Here is a 10,616-nt window from a genome sequence, read left to right on the forward strand (position 1 = left end):
AAGAAGAATAGGAAGGCCTCGCTGAAATTTGTTACAAAGACAAGCCAGAAACATTCTGGTGAAAGATTAACCTTCAATGTGATGGAAAGGCCTTTAAGGGAAAAAAAAAAAAAATCTTTCTTCCATTTTTAAAGTCTGTATTGCGTTTTTAAAACGTTGCTAACATTGGAAAGTTTGCTGATAACATCAAAAAGTTAATCGCATTAGAGTGAACACAAACTGTCAATCCAAAGAGGGGGCATACCCCTCTCAGGTTTGACCCCAAAACTTTTTATTTTTGTTGAAGCAAAAAATCTCAACACATTTGTGCCCTGAAAAGCTTGACACCTGTTAACTGTTATAATATTTGTTGATTTAATACATTAAATGTCCAATGCATACAATCCACTCTACTCTACATTCAATAATCGAAGCGGTAAAAATCAGCACGACTGCGGGGGTAAAGTTGACATCACGTACAACTCCATTAACTCAAACTGAAACAGTCTGGCGCTCTGAATATCCATTCCATTTATTCGGACCTCTTCTGACCGCAACTACTCTCGTGACAATAATGAAGTAAATGTTTTCATGTGCAAAGCCCACATTATCAAAATATCACATAGATTGGTAATGAACCTTGTTAGTTCATGGTGATTCCAAGGCTGGGGCAAAAAAAAATGTTAGTGACCAATTAAAAGAAACGAATCGCCACGAGTTTTCTTTATAAAGAGAAGCTCTTTTTGCATGTGTGTGTGCGTGTGTGTTCCCTACCTTCCTCCCTCCCAGCCCAGAGGGTGCTACTAGAACTCTCCAACGTACAAAAACAAACCAGAGCAAAAGTGAATGCTACGCGCATCATACCAGCGATGAAGCTTGAGGCCATATTTGGAGGGGAAGCATTTGGAGGCACTTCATTAAGACAGGGAGGAAATCATCCAGGAAAACCAGGCAGGTTTTCAACTTGGACGGTTCTTTTGATTTGTGGGTTCTTGTAAAAACCTGATTTGATTTCACGGATGTTATGGCTACACTGTAGTGTAGATGACCTTTGTATCACTTTTGGAGGTAAAGAGTCCAAATAGTGGCTCAGGTACTCATCGCTACAGTGCTAAAAAAAAAAAAAAAAGGTGGGGGAGAGAGGAAAAGGATACCACAACACCAAATCCAATGTCTACATCGTGTGAGTAAAGATGTGACCTTTGTATTAGATTAGAACTTGGGTCTTTTTTTCCTGATTCTTGCAGACGACTTTATATTGCCTTGTCTGGCCCTTTTTAAAGCAAATGCACTCATGCACCTAAGGAAATAAAACAACTTTTGAATTGTAACATCGTTTAGTAGTATGGATTAAACATCCTACGTGATTCAAGTGCAATGCTGTAATGCTAAAACCAACGAGGTGAGCAAGTTCAACATATCGATTTGTCTTCCAAAGAAGCAAATGAGTGGCAAAGAAAAATGAAAATTCAACAATGTGCTGTTGGACAGCCAAGAGTAAAAATGCATAGAACTGGCTTCGCAGTGTGAAAAGAGAGAATGTTTTTGGTGGAGGAGGAGGAGGAGGAGGAGGAGGAGGAGGAGGAAGGGGGGGGGGGGGTGTCAGCAAGATCTCAAGGATTTGCTCTTTCAATCCTCAAACAAACAAGGACATAATCCATGGAGATTTACATAAATGGCACATTAAACCAACGAGAGGTCAGAGAGTAGTGACGTCCATATCTCAACAATCTAAACAGGGCAGCGGACTTTTTCCGTATTAAATCAACATTTGGAAACCCGTCGAGTAAATTCATCGATTGGTTTCCGAAGACATTATGAGCAATCTTAACAGTGAAGTGAATGATGGTGAAAACCAACTTGCAGGCCCCAAAGTGATTGAGGTCGCATTGCTAAACTTTCCTTTATATAGCCGTATTCACAAGCCAACAAATGGGGTGTAAAGACAGATCAAGGCTATATTTGTCCAAGAATGTATTCAGCCCGAGGTCAAAAACTGGAAGGCTGCTGGGTTCACGATATTCCGCCTTACTGCCAAGCATAATAGCAGAGCGGGAGAAATCTGTGGGAGTGACCTTTGGTAAAGCAAAGCACTTTCACTGGCTGTCTGAATGTTTAAAGGTTCCGTGTTAAGGTCAAGTGTGTGAGATTCATATCAGTCGGGTCCCGACGACACGGGATTTGCGGCGCATTTCTCTGCTGTGAGGGAATTTCTTTTGATATCGTGATATTGTACGTGTATTAAACTCCATAAAGTCGACAAACGGAAAACAAGTCATTTGAAGGAGGATTCTTTCTGGTCATTTTCAGTTGTGGTTGCTTTAATCAGTACAAAAGAGCACATTGACTCTGTCGTACTTTTTGTTAAAGATGAAGCAAACTAAAACGACCAGCACAACCAACCTTAGCTCGGGAGGTCACTTTCAGTTCAAATGAAATGTTAATATCGATAAAGGCATTTTTCTTCAATGACTGATTTCCACCTCAAGACTAACGAACAATTTTCTTTTGGTAAGCGTAGCGTTAAAAAAAAAAAAAAAAAGAATTTCGGAGGATACTCCACATCACTTCCAACGCCTTTCTATTTTCTATTATTCATGCCGCAACGGAAAAGCACAAAGTGACATTTGTCAAGTCTTTGAGAAGACTTGGCCAACGCCGAAAAGTTAAAAGCACCAAAGAGCAGGCGACAGATTGGAAATGAAAAGACAAGTGGAGGATGAAGGACCGAAATCTTTACGTTGCAAAGACAGTTCTTTGAAATGGCTGTGACATTTGGAAAGGCCAGACTTCCCGAGAAGCACAGACACTCCCCTCCATTAGAGGAAGATACTCCGCGATTAGACATATCGATAGCATCTTAACAACTTCCATGCACTACTGTATATATTCACCAGAAAGTTTGCGTTGGGGAAGTGCTCAATTAAAAACAGATGAAAAATGTCGGTTGCTAGGGCACCGGAATCTCAGTTCACATAACGAGATTCATCTGGACTCAGGATGAGCGGCTTGTATGATGAACTGCCCAAGGGCCAAAGTGGCAACTAAGATGGCTGTCTTCTGTATATAATAATCGAAACCAAAAAGCATGCAGTTATATGGAAGCGAATACCCGATATAAACTCCGATCGCTCTCTGCGGTTGATCGCTGCTGCTTATTCAGAGCGGCAGCGCTACGGGCAAATTGCTCAGCCGAATTAGCTCCCGTTTAATTGTATTAAAAGGGGAAAGCGAGTCGGACTGACGAAACCGAGTCACATGGCTGGGATGTGATATTGCGGCCTAATGGGAACCATGTGGCTGCCACACAATCTTTAATTATGGGCAAACTCCTCTGGCAGGCCCTTGTGTGGCCGTGCTGATTCTCAGCGGCAGACTGACAAGAGCGTACTCGACGATAGTTGCACTTGTAAAGTAGTTGACTGACAGATGGAATCAATACAATTAGCCAACATCATAGAAGCTCCTTCTGTTGCAAGGCAAACTATATTCGAAGAAGAAAAAAAAACCCCAAAAAAACCACTTGGGTTCTTTTTTACCTAGCTTTTCAGTCTTTTGCTTATTCTCCGCCTTCACATTTTATCGAAAGAAAATCATGCATCGAGAGAGCTGATTTACAGAAGCACACGCACTGGCAAGGCGATTAGAGTGAGATGCAGGACTACGCAGGGCCGAGTGGCTGCGTGGCACTTGATTAGAACGCTGCGAAATTCATAAATAGCTACTTCATCTTAAGCATTGCAGCCGTGACCCAAATACAAGGGTGGTGCTGGAGTCAGTGATTCTGTAGAAAGAACTAAAGCTTGACTGCCCCCCTGAAAAAAAAATGTCTCGTGTTTCAATATTCCCACTAGTGCAGTGCTTCTCAAATAGTGGGGCGCGCCCCCCTTGGGGGGCGCGGTGCTATTCCTGGGGGGGCGCGTGTGACCCTGGGGAACAGGCTTTTTTTTTGGCAGTACTAGAATAAAGTGTAATTGCGCGTTTACTACAGCAGGGGGCAGTGGCGCTCTCATTGTTACTTCTGTCACGTTTGCGACAGTGCAACATTTTACGACTTACAAGACAAGTTAGGATAGTCACGGTGGGGAGGGGGGGCGCGAATAGTTTTCTTCTTGCTAGGGGGGGGCGTAACAGAAAATAATTGAGAAGCACTGCACTAGTGGAACAGTAAAGAAAAATGAAATCTTTCTACTAACCCACCGGATTACAAATTTACGATAACTGGCCATTACCAATCAGAGGTTTGTTACTTATCCATCGTTATATGCCGTATGAATGTAAATGAGAGTGAACCAATTTCTCAGTCGTATCATATCAGCAGTGCTCAAACGGTTTCACACCAGAAACCTCCCAACGGCATAACCTCCGGGATTTCCAGATTGATTTCAGAACTTCCCCTTTCATTACACAGTCTCTCCCACACCGCGCTGCTTGGCGTTCCCTGAATCGGCAGCATGGGGAGAGAAAAAAAAAAAAAAAGTTTGGTGGTTTGAAAGCAGTCAGAGATGAGGTAAGTATGACACTGGCATTCTGCAGAGGGAGAATAAGATGTTGTCTCTGCGATCACAAGGCTGAAGCCTCAAGGGTTTGGGAATGGATGACAGGACCAATTCAATTACGTTTCTGGAAGTCATTTGAGAACACAAGATTTATCTTCACTTACGAGCGAGCGACCGTCTTATTATTTTTTCTAACACCCCATACACTTGTTCCCAGAAGATGTAGGTGATTGGATTCAATGACGTGGAAAGACACTGGCAGAATTAGAATGGCAAACTTTGAAAGCTCTTGGCTCAACACATTGGGGTGACGAGAGCAGAGATCGGACGACTCTAAAAACGAATAATATCAGATACAACTTGATATGTCTGCTAGACCAGGCGACATGTAATTCAATAATGTAGACTAGGGAGATTGAGGATATTGGTATTTAAGGCATGCAAACAGAAACGCAGAGGGAAAATAAGGCATTGGGGTAGAAAACACACACACACATATATATATATATTTATACACACGCACACACGTAAAACTTTTCTAAAATCGCACTCAGTCTCCACCTTATGAGCCTATTGTCAATATCCTCACAAGTGTCCATCTCTCAACTTCGACCCCTTAACTGTCAACCTCAATGTCTGGCGTAATTATTTTTCCTCTCCTCCATGTCCCTTCCCTGCCTATCTTATTCCTCTCCCTCGCTATACCATGAGGCTTACTTAACATCTTAACTGCGGTGATAAACAACAGACAACTCATTCTACCATCCATCAACATCACTCCTATGCCCGCTTCACATCTCCCAGGCCTTGCAGTTCCTCAGTGCTCTGGGGATCTGATTTATTCCCACCTCTCAGAGACTGCCCTAGCTTATTCTCTCCTCAACACTTTCTCCCTCCACTAAATCTGTGTGCTGTGTCAGCATCGCTTTTCCTCGAATGTGAAGAAACACATTTCTTCTGTACAGAAAAACTGCCTGTCCCATTTGGGTCTCAGTCAAGAAAATTATAATTGTTTTATAATAGCTTTTAAAGTACTCCTGCCGCTAAGGACGGTAAAATGCATTTTCTGGTATTTTACAAAGGAGGTGGTAAGAGAAGATTAATTAGGGGGAAAATAAAACTACTTCTGTTCTCTGCTTCTCTTCCTCATCACTTGACAGGACTCTTTGCTTGAGCTTGTATCGAACAAAGGAGTTAAATTTGGATCGTCTCTGGCTCAGGATTCTCTTTTTGTAGAAAGCACAGCTGCGGTCGAGCGTAAAAACTGGCACATTTTGATTTCCGTGCCGGTGCATGCCTTGTTTAGCACGTTTGGCAATTTGTCAGATGGCTCTGTGCCACGCTGAACTGAGTTTTACTATTTACTGGAGTTCAAACTCTCACCCCGAATCCGCCTCCGCTATTCGTTTACCGTATATTAAGCAAGTCCTGAATTAAGACCAATGGGTTACTCATTTTATTTAGTTGTCAAAAAACACACTATAGTTAAAATTAAAAAAAAAAAAGCGGGGAATAAAATCCCCCTAAATGCTCTGTTATTAAGAACTTTTGTTTTGAATCTCGAACAAATCAGCAGTTGACCAATTAGAGCTTCTACGCTATAAAAATGAAGTAATTTAATTCAAATATAATGATAATCTGAACAACATTAGGCAACAGAGGAGTAAATTTGTGCGTGTAAATATTGGGTATTAAGTTGAAGTATTCTCACCATAATAGCTGCTAAAGCTGAAAAGACATACGTATGTCAGAAACAATCGCCTTAGATGATGAACAAACGACTACCCTGGGCTGACTGCGCCTGCTGCTGTGTGTATGGTTAAATCTTTACTGGGATGAGAAACGCCAAAAACAATCATCCATTTGTAATGTGAAGGAAAGTGGTTTTAGCCTCCAGCATCTGTCTCTAGAGAATTGAATTAAGTAAAACTTCGGATATTACATTTCATAGCGAATTTAATCACAGCGCTGCAGTGGGAAAACAGGAAGAAAAGACAACAATGGCAATTGAGAAAACTATTTTATACTGTGTCCCATGTCTTGTCTTTTTCTTGCATTGGAGATTTTTGTTTTTTGTACCACACTCTTGACTGATATCTTTAAACAATGCTCTCTGTGGTCCATGACTTTAAAAAAGGGGGTTCTACAGGTTATATTTTGATATAATGCATCTTTTTGTTTTATATATAGTATATCACAAATCCTGGCATTTTTAACTGTAGGTCTCATGAGGGAGACTGAGCATCGCATCCCCCATTCCAGCTAGTACGCCGCATCAACCTTGAACAGACGGACCGTACCACCGATGAAAAAGAAGGAGCTTACACTTTAACAATTTCCTTCAAACAACACATTCACAATGACATGGATGAAGCTCAAGGTCAATAACCTTTTTTTTCCCCCCATGTCAGCCAATTTCGTGGGTGCAACACACATGGATAAGCATTTCCTTACACAGACGTTACTGGGGACAAAATATTTGAGCAGGGCTATGAGGATGATGCACAAATTGAAGTTTTAATCCCGTCACTGTGAATCCAATTTAATTCTGGACAATTCGAGGCATACAGTGGATACTAATAAAAAATAGAACATTTGTGGCACACACACACACACACACACATCTGTGATTCAGAACTACTACAAGACAGATTTTATTTGGATGTTTTAGTGGCATGCGAATAAGGAAAGACCCTTGTCAGTGATAAAAGCGATATGCTCTCTGATATAAACGGGTGACAAGAGAGTCATTTTCACAGCTTTCCAAGGCTCCTTCAGTACCAGAACCCGACTGGCAGAAGTAATAGCCGATGACACAGCTACATGGAATTGTAGTCGATGATTGTACACTGCAAAAAAGCAATAATGGAAGTAGGCTTTTTTTTTTATGCCAACATTTGTTAAAGCAAGAAAATACTTTTATTTTGGTGGGCTAGCCGTCTGTGGTTTACTTGATTTGGAATAGAAACGCATACTCGCACACAGAGAAATATTTGATACAATCCCTTCTGTGATGCTGTTCAAACTTCAACTTGTTCGGATTTCTGAGTCCAAACTGCCGACATAACTTCAAATGGATTTTTTTTCATGTTCTTTCTTTCTTATCATTGGTTTTTGTTCAAGAAAAAAAAAGTCTCACCAAAACCCAAAGTACATCCTGTGAGGCCGGCTGAAAAGATTTCTTTTGAGGAGCAGTAATGACTCGCCTGATATCCTGACATATTATAAATGTTCACAATTTGTACATGATTTTTTTCCCCATCGAAATTCAAACTTGGCGACTTTGAGGCTTCACTTGGGAGGTCTGGATGTTTCTTATTTAATTAAGATATCTGCAAGAAAAAGCCATTTGTAATACGCCCCAAGGTCTGGATTAAAGATTTCAATTCTCCACTGGAATCCTATTTATTTCCACAAAAAAAAAGTACTTCCGAGCGTCAAATCAGATAAACACTTCAAATTCAGACAGTGCTCACTTTTTTTAATTTATAAGGAGAAATGCAAAGTCATTCTATCACCTCCAGACCTGCTCGAGCATTGTGCGAGAATGGCTGATGCTAAGATGCGTCTGCTCAAAATAGAAACAATAAGAGCAACAAACTGATAAAAAGAAAAAGTGGTGATAAACTCCAACAGCCAAATTGAAAACACAAACGCCGCGACAGAGACAAAGACATTACGAAGCTATCACTTGAGTGTTAATTTGTTAGAGATCACTACTCACTCATGCACAATTAAAAAAGCAACGTCCTGCAGGACTACTGGACCAAATGAATACTCCATCCAACAAGGTTCTCGACATGGTGCAAATGTGATGGCAGCACAGCCACTCCAACGTGGAGTGTGTGTGTGTGTTCGGGGGGGGAACAAACAAAGCCAAACATGGGAAAACACGGGGCCACAGGTGTACAAAGGGGATTTGCGTCAGCCGGCCCTTGAAATTGAAATTTTTATGCTTCCGGAATGCGTGGCATGAGCGTCAAATGTCAGAGGTTACGTTTATCTGTGGTACACAGAAACATGAGGACAAAGTAGGCCGCAAAACAATTACCGTATTGTTGATAGAATACAGTTCAATTACAAACTACTTCTGTACATATGCGTCACATTTTATTCTCGGGACATGACAACAGTAACATTCAACTAGTTGTGAATTATGAAAATGTTTTAGGACTGTCGAAACATTCCCGAGAGCTGCTTTTGAAAAAGAAAAAAAAAAAAAGTAGTAGGGATCTTATCTGACATTAAATTTAAGAACCAACAAGATGAGAGCCGGTAAACAATGAGCACTAGAAAGCTTTGTAACAAAACAAGCCAAACCGCCAACAAACAAAGATGCTTCTTTTATAGCCCAGTTGTTTATACCAATTACCAGATTTCAAAAGAGAATAAGAAGGAAGAATACCAAATCATAGGAACACTTTTGAGGATCCCCACTGCTTCTTCATCTTGAATTTTTTTTTTTTTTTATCTACGTACATTCTTGGAAAAACAAGACAATTCCCTTAAGAGCACTTGCGCGTTGCAAACCAGATGCAATCTTCACCAGACATCACGAATTGCTGCTTCAGAACTCTCGACACGCAATTGGTGTGAATACTCAAGGGGCACTTTATAAGGTACACCTTGTTAGCAATTGACTTGGTTCGTTTTCACTTTCAAAATTGCTTTCATTCTTCATCATTGCAAAAGGTCAAATGTTTGGAGCATATTGGACCATATTGACATGTGAGCTGTCAGTGAAGTCAAGATTTTGACACTGTACATCAGTGGTGTCAAACTCTGGTCCGCCGATCAAATTTGGCCCGCAATGTAATTATGTTTGGCCTGCAAAGACAGATTATGCATCGACTTTGTGTCAATACTCCAATTGCAAATTGTCTTCACTTTTAAAAAAATAGAGGTTTCCTGCAATTTTTATGACCATTCATCTTTTTAAAAATTGGAACATCTTACTAGTCATACTAGTTCATACATTTATTTGGGTTGACAGTCGAAATGGCCCTCCGAACGAAACTATGACTACAATACGGCCCGCGACAAAAAATGAGTTTGACACCCCTGCTGTACGCAGTCAACGACATTGGCAAAAGGTACTAAATTGCTTTCAGTACGCTGACATTATTATATTTAAGAGCGCAGGTTGAGGTGATTAAAGGTTTGCAACGTGGGGCGTTTCCCGCAGGAAGCCGACCACAGAAGACAGATCAAGACGTGGACATAAAAGGATAAAGGTCAGCAATAATCCTTAGCTCGCCTATGGCATTTGAACAACGCTCAATCGGGAAGAAGGGAAGCCCAAAAAGTGCCAAGAAAAAAGATCCCAAACCATTAAGAGTCTTGGAAAAAATGGTAAGATATAGCCATGCTTGAAATGTGTTTTATCCAACCATGAAATTATATAGCGACAGAAAGAGACTGAGCATACCATCCTTCAATTTGACATGACATTACACGCAAATGGGAGTCTCAATATCCTGTTCTCTGAGTGGGAGACCCAGGGTGGTCTTCTCCTGCTGTTAGAGCTTCATCACGTTCAAAGATGAACATCTTGTTGGGGCAGTCACATGGTTAACATGTTTTTTTTACTTCCTGGCACTAAACCCAGAGAGTTTCTGCCCACTGCAAATGATGTCTTTTTAACCATTCTCACCAGGGAAATTGTGGAATATTAACCAATATATGCATTATTATTATTATTATTATCAAATTGGATTTGTGGTGATTTGGGGTGGATTATGCCCTTTCAATTCATTTCAAAGAGGAAAAGAATATTTGACAGACAAGTCAATAGAGTTAAGAGCTTGTTCATCAATTAATTCGACTAAACAGATGCCGCTGTTTAGAGTAACTGATTGACAGGAGAAAAAAAAAATAGTCTCAATACAGGCCACTGGTACATGTCCACAACTGCAAGCCTTTGGCAACATTCAAACTACATCTCCAGCAGGGCCCAAAGTGAAGACAGTGAAACAGACGATGGCGCCGATAAACATCTACGGTCACAGCATTAAGAGGGGCCAGGGTCATTCCTACCTTATTGTCAAAGAGGGAAGGGACTCTTTCAGCTGGAACAGTCAGAACTATTGCAAAAGAAACACAGACATGTTAGGACCATGAAATTGAGTAACACACAGA

The sequence above is a fragment of the Syngnathus typhle genome, linkage group LG5 (genome assembly GCF_033458585.1).
Source record: "Syngnathus typhle isolate RoL2023-S1 ecotype Sweden linkage group LG5, RoL_Styp_1.0, whole genome shotgun sequence".
Classification (NCBI taxonomy): Eukaryota; Metazoa; Chordata; class Actinopteri; order Syngnathiformes; family Syngnathidae; genus Syngnathus; species Syngnathus typhle.